General features: G+C 28.6%; 2 non-coding genes across 2 annotated transcripts; one reads left to right on the forward strand and one right to left on the reverse strand.

The window, feature by feature from the left end:
* Positions 1–2,416: 2,416 nt before the first annotated feature.
* On the forward strand, positions 2,417–2,489 carry TRNAT-UGU (transfer RNA threonine (anticodon UGU)). The gene has a single exon. It is a non-coding gene; the product is annotated as a tRNA-Thr (tRNA).
* Positions 2,490–3,867: 1,378 nt separating this feature from the next.
* On the reverse strand, positions 3,868–3,954 carry TRNAS-GGA (transfer RNA serine (anticodon GGA)). Its single transcript has one exon. It is a non-coding gene; the product is annotated as a tRNA-Ser (tRNA).
* Between the last annotated feature and the right edge of the window lie 3,546 nt (positions 3,955–7,500).

The raw sequence follows: 7,500 nt of genomic DNA on the forward strand, positions 1-7,500 counted from the left end.
GTCGACGGATTTTCCTCTTACTATAAATTTCATTGTTGTCGGTATTGATATTGACATGTAGAACGGGACTCTATCTTTATTCTCGTCCGATTAATCAGTTTTTCAAAAGATTTATCAGACTATGGAGTGAATGATTTGATTAATGAATATTCTATTCGATTCTTTCTTCAACTTGGAATCGATTCACAACAATTCTTTTTATTTTTCATATAAATTGATTTTGCATATAAATAAAAAAAATACGGGTTCGAGTCGTCTTTTTTGGTTTTTCATTAGTATACCTATTTATTTTATATTTTATATAGGTATATCTTGCATCCTTTCTGGAGTTTCGATATAAGGATTCCTTTACCAACAGTCAACCCCATTTGTTAGAATAGCTTCCATTGAGTCTCTGCACCTATCCCTTTTTTATTATTCTCGCTTGTTGAACCTTTGTTTATTTTCGTAAAATAATAGGATTTGGCTCAGGATTGCCCATTTTTCATTCCGGGGTTTCTCTGAATTTGAAAGTTATCACTTAGTAGGTTTCCATACCAAGGCTCAATCCAATCCAATTAAGTCCGTAGCGTCTACCAATTTCGCCATATCCCCTTTGTGTCTTGAGATTAGGATCTCATTAGGATGCACTTCCTTCCCCCTTTCTCCTTCCCTTCCTTTCCCCTTTCTTTCATTTATTTATTTTCTTTCTTTTTATGCGAAAACCGTTGAATTTAGTATTGAATTTAGTAGATATAGATACTGATTCTTATATCGAAGGGTCTTTACCTATTTTATTTCTTGTTTGTTTATCTTCTTTCGTCTCTATCGGAGACCCGTATTTATTTGGTCCAATCAGAAAATATTTTATCATTTCTGTATTCGCAATTCAATATAGATGGATATTCCATAACATATATATGCCCCCCCTTACTCTCAGTTTTCTCAGGCAATTTACTCGAACGGTCGATTTTTTTTTTTTTTTTCGTCTTAGCTTCCGCCTTTATGAATGAAAACAAAAGAAAGGAGTCTCTCATCTCTCATTATGATCTGGATTTCATTTCTATGGGTTGCATCTTTTCTTTTTTCTTTAATTTTATTTTTATTCTTATTCTTTTATTAGACTATCCTATATAACCATAATAAGATAACTAAAAAAATAAAAATAAAAATGAAAATTGAATTTATTCATTATTAAAATTTATTCATTTTAAAATTTATTCATTATTAATTATTTATTTTCTAGTATAATAGCATAATAGCTAGAACTAATTATTCCATTCATTTCTATTTCGACTTCGAAGATAATTCGAATTAGTTAGTCTAAAAAACAAAGTTTCATTCTAATTATTTAGACTTATAACGTATCATTTATATAATGATAATATATATATAAATTATATATAAATATAAATTATATATAAATGCATAAAAATATTTTCACTATAATTATCTAATTATTAGACTCTATTTATAATTCTAAACTAAATATAAATAAATTAAATATATATTAAATCTATATTAAATATAAATAAATATTAAATATAAATAAATTAAATCTATATTAAATCTATCTATCTATATTAAAATTAAATCTATCTATTAAATTAAATCTATATCTATATCTATATAAAAAAAAAAAATTATATATAATTTAAATGTAAAATATACTAAAAATATACTAAAAAATACTAAAAATATAAAATAAAAAATATAGTAATATTATACTTAGTATACTAATATTATACTAATATATATATAATACTAAATTATATATATAATACTAAATAGAATATAATACTAAATAGAATAGAATACTAAATAGAATAGACTAATAGAATAAAGATAACATATAATAAAATAAATATAAAATAAAAATATATAATATAGAGATAAATAATAAATAATTATAAAAATTATAAATATATTTATAATTTATTTTTATAATTTTTATAATTATAATAAAATTAGAATTAAATTATAATAATATTATTATAATTTAATATTATTAAATATAATGTTATTAAATATTAATATGATTAAATTAAAATATGATTAAATTAAAATATCATTTTTAATATGATTAAAATATAATCAAATAGAATGATTAAAATATAATCAAATAGAATTATATTATTCTATTCTTAATTATTATATTCTATCAATATTAGATTGAATATTAGATTGAATCTACCATTATTATATATTATTATATATTATTATATATCATTATATTAAATATGATTATATTAAATATGGCATAAATTATGTATGGCATAAATATGGCATTTAAAATTTAAAATTCTAGTTTTTCTAAATTCTAGTCTATAATTCATATTAATAATTCATAGTAATTATGAATAACTAATAGATAGTTAATAGATAAGATCGTAATAGTTTGCTGAATTCCTATGGATACAAAATTTCTATTATTTGAGCCCGCTTAGCTCAGAGGTTAGAGCATCGCATTTGTAATGCGATGGTCATCGGTTCGATTCCGATAGCCGGCTTTCTCTATTTGTTTGCTTTTTTACTTTTTTACATGATTGATAATGTTTTTTTGAAATCAAAGAACATTGAAAAAGCTTTTTCCCCTTTTCTTTCCAAAGGTCAACGATCCGTTTATTATGTCGTAGAAACTTTCAATTAGGAATAAAATTGGAGGAGTTAGATCTTTGCAGAATAAATCAAGAAAAAAAAAAAGGAAACTTTTTTTGGTTTAATTTTTAGATTTTAATTTTTATATTTTATATTTAATATATATTTTATATTTAATATATTTATATATTATATATATTTTATTTTAATTTCTATTTTTTGTATACATTATATACAATATACATTATATACAATACAAAAAAGTATGGATATTGATCCAATTCATCTCATTAATATTTGTAGTACAATCCTTCAGTCGATTTCGCTTCATTTAGTTCAGTTTTAATTTAGGTTTATGAAATTTCAATAAAATTCAAATTAATAAGGAGTCTTTATGTCGCGTTACCGAGGGCCTCGTTTCAAAAAAATACGCCGTCTGGGGGCTTTACCGGGACTAACTAGTAAAAGTCCTAGAGCCGGAAGCGATCTTAGAAACCGATCGCGCTCCGGTAAAAAATCTCAATATCGTATTCGTTTAGAAGAAAAACAAAAATTGCGTTTTCATTATGGCCTTACAGAACGACAATTACTTAAATACGTTCGTATTGCCAGAAAAGCAAAAGGGTCAACAGGTCAGGTTTTACTACAATTACTTGAAATGCGTTTGGATAACATCCTTTTTCGATTAGGTATGGCTTCAACTATTCCTCAAGCCCGCCAATTAGTTAACCATAGACATATTTTAGTTAATGGTCGTACAGTAGATATACCAAGTTATCGCTGCAAACCCCGAGATATTATTTCAGCGAGGGATGAACAAAAATCTAGAACTCTGATTCAAAATTATCTTGATTCATCCACCCATGAGGAATTACCAAAGCATTTGACCCTTCACACATTACAATATAAAGGATTAGTCAATCAAATAATAGATAGGAAATGGGTCGGTTTGAAAATAAATGAATTGCTTGTCGTAGAATATTATTCTCGTCAGACTTAAACCTAACTAAAATAACAAAACAAGGGTTCTGCTCCCTTTTCACCTGAGTTAAGGTTAAGTAAAGGAAGACAGGGTAAGGGATTTGATTCGGAAATTTTATTTTTCTCCTATTCATGTATGATAGATCCGTAGGTAGATTTTCATCCCCTGTACGCTATTTTACGTATTCCGTATTAAAAAGAAATTGGGAATAGAGAATCTATATCAAAGAAGGGTCTAACTCTTTAGTATCTGTTCTTATTTGATTTGATACATTGTAGTCAGTTACATTGGCGAATTAGGTGAAGGTGCGGAAAGAGAGGGATTCGAACCCTCGGTAAACAAAAGTCTACATAGCAGTTCCAATGCTACGCCTTGAACCACTCGGCCATCTCTCCTACATAATTATTATGGCCGATAACCCGAGCGAATAGCGAGTTATTCATATTAGATTGTTCGAGAGGTACGAACAATATCAATTCTAACTAGAAAACTAGCTATAAAAATAGAAAACTTTTCATCACTTTTTTCAGCACTTTTTCTTTAGCCTCCCGACTCGAAGAAATTTTTTTGTGAGGGGGCTGTTAAAAATAAATAATATAATACGATAAACATATACCATATATATCTATTCATGTTTGCGAAAAAGGCACTCCCATCTTTTTTCTGATATTTCTACCGGACTGGATTAAATCAATGAATTGAAACGAATCAAATCAATCGATTGGTTTTTTTTTTTTAGACTATGCTTAATGGATATTTTTAGTTCATAATTCTCTTTAGACTCTAATTCCCCATTTCTATAAGAATTCTAAAATTCTTTTCCAGTTTTAGATCTCTCAACAACAACCTCTTACTCTGTAAATCTATTACAAATTCATAAATCCTCTAAGGGATTTTTATATTTGATTATATGTTGTATACCTGCTATGCACAAAACACAAAAAAGGGCAGTTATTTTATTTTCATCATAGAACGATTATTCGATTATTTTTCCTCTTTTTATCATAATTTAATCAAAACTTCTCTAATTTTGCTAATCTATCCTAATCCGTAGGATAAATTTTTTGATTCTTCAACTTCGATGAAATCGTAATAATTCTTTTTTCTTTTTATATTTTATTCTTATACTAATAAATTCTTATACTAATAAATTTGGATGAAATAAAATAGGATTCAAATATTTCTTTTTTTTTTTTTTTCTTGATTCCTGCCAAAAAAATTGAAGTAAAGTAGAGGGCTATATCTTTTTTTTTTTTTTTTTTATGGAATGGGTCTGCTTTTATGTTATTTCGTACTGTACGCTTCCTTTGTTTGTGAGATCCTTTTTTTTTTCTCACGAAGGGGTAATGAAAAGAGTTATAGAATGGATTGCTACCTATGCCTAGATCGCGGATAAATGGAAATTTTATTGATAAGACCTTTTCAATCGTAGCCAATATCTTATTACGAATAATTCCGACAACTTCAGGAGAAAAAGAGGCATTTACTTATTACAGAGATGGTGCGATTTGATTATTATTATATAATTATAATTATTTTATATATTTTAATTATTTTATATATATTTTTTTTTTTATTTTTATTTTACCGCTCTTAGTCTTAGGAAAAAGACACATGATTCGGAATAGAAAAAAAAAAAAAAAGACTATTGAAAAAAAAAAAGAAATCTACGCTTGTTGAAGGTGAAGTTTATAAATAAAGCAATTCCTTCTGTCGTGTATCCCCGATTAATGCAACCTCAGATGCTTCAATTGTTGATTCGAGTATTGAGCGAAAGGTTACACCTATGGGTCTGTATTGTGGGTCAACCCTACTACACTAGTACCAATAGGCGGCATAGAGGAAGAAGCACTACATCTAGGAATCAACAACACGAAAACTTTGTTATTGTTATAAAGGATTCCCTTTCCTTATCGGGATCGGAACTAAGAGAAATGGTTGGGACAACAAACATCCATCTTGTTCGTACTTTGGATACCCATATAACCATCGAAGATTGTTGAAGTGACTAATTCCTGGAAATTAAGGAGCGTTGAGAACAAAGAAATTGTTGGAGTTTACTTTATTTATCTAGTACGAACACGCTTGATGGTAAGAAAAGATCTTTTGCAAGAGGGTTGGCTAGAGATTTCTTGTAAAAACATTAGCCCCGCTCAGTTCATAATGACAATATTTCGACCTTTTTTTTAATTCCATGGATTATTCTCATTATGCACATAAAGGAGGAGCCGTATGAGGTGAAAATCTCACGTACGGTTTTGGAACGGAGAATTCGTTGAATCGAATGACGACCGTAACGGATGTCGGCTCAATCCGAAGGAAATTATGCGGAAGCCTTACAGAATTATTATGAAGCTATGCGACTAGAAATTGATCCCTATGATCGAAGTTATATACTCTATAACATAGGCCTTATCCACACAAGTAACGGAGAACATACAAAAGCTTTAGAATATTATTTTCGAGCACTAGAACGAAACCCGTTCTTACCACAAGCTTTTAATAATATGGCTGTGATCTGTCATTACGTGCGACTATCTCCACTATAGAAATAAAAAAAAAAAGGAAAGAAAGAGCAAATACGCTAGTAAATAAATACGCTAGTAAATAAAATAGGCTTTCTACATATTGCATCGTCCAAAAAACGATTTTTATCAGCTGTAACAAAAAAAGAAAAAAAAAAAAGAAACTTCATAGAAGTCAAAATATGAAGAAATATATATGCCTAGATACTTTATTCTATGGATAAAGGATCTAATTGATAGAGGAAGCACCGTAAAGATCAATTAGCGAGGTTTTGGGCCGATACAATAAAAATAAATAAGAACTGCTTATTTATGTCATGATATGAGATAAAAATTAGGAATCAACTTATGTAATAGAGCCGATCCCCTAAGTTATTGAGCAGCGGTGTAGCATCAGATCCCAAAGACAGTAAGTCTTTTTTATGAGGAAGAAGTCTTTTTCAAGGATTCTATATAAATTTATATATGATATGAAACCGAGATAGTTACCTTTCAGAAAAATCTAACGGACGATAATCCCGAAACGCCTATGCTTTATTTTTCTGAAGGTGGGAGAAAAGATAAAACTCATTATTAATTTAATCCAAATTAAAGTTTGAAACTCATGTAATTAACCTCTTTTGGTTAACCCGAGACAAATCGATAGGATCTATGAGAAATCTCATTCAATTGGATATATGGTAGGGTAAAAAAATGGGACACCAAAAGAATTGACTGCCGAGCCGTATGAGGTAGGAAACTCTCAAGTACGGTTCTAAGGGAAGGAATTGACCCGCCTATTCCGACCGGGGAGAACAGGCCATTCGACAGGGGGATTCTGAAATAGCGGAGGCTTGGTTCGATCAAGCCGCTGAGTATTGGAAACAGGCTATAGCGCTTACTCCTGGTAATTATATTGAAGCGCAGAATTGGTTAAAGATCACGAGGCGTTTCGAATAAGAACAAGAGCTCTCTGTTTATTTATTATTTTCGGATTAGAAATTCTAATTAGAAATTAGAAAATTCTATTACTATTAAATTCTATTCTTATTCTATTAAATCCATTTAATTAAATTACCTTACCATTAAAATTATTAAATTAGATTTTTTATTCATATTCAATTTGAATCTTTAAATATTAAAAAATATTAATTTAATTGGAATTGTTAATTGTGTAATTGTTTGTTTTTGTTGGACCCATCGGTCAGATCATTTCTCTCTCTCTGGGAAAAACCAATCAAAGAATTTCATTATATCCTTTCTAAAATCGTTCTATTTCGTCTGATATTTCGTAAGGATAAGTAATACACGGATATAGCAAAATAAAAAATATTTTCTTTTCTGCTTCTATTAAAACGAATAAAAACCCCTCGAATGACTCAATATCAATACTGGAGTATCCCTTAGTAATGAATGCTCACGCGAGTTGGGATAGAG

This window comes from Durio zibethinus, unplaced genomic scaffold (genome assembly GCF_047325235.1).
Source record: "Durio zibethinus cultivar Kanyao isolate XHJ-2024 unplaced genomic scaffold, ASM4732523v1 HiC_scaffold_186, whole genome shotgun sequence".
Classification (NCBI taxonomy): domain Eukaryota; kingdom Viridiplantae; phylum Streptophyta; class Magnoliopsida; order Malvales; family Malvaceae; genus Durio; species Durio zibethinus.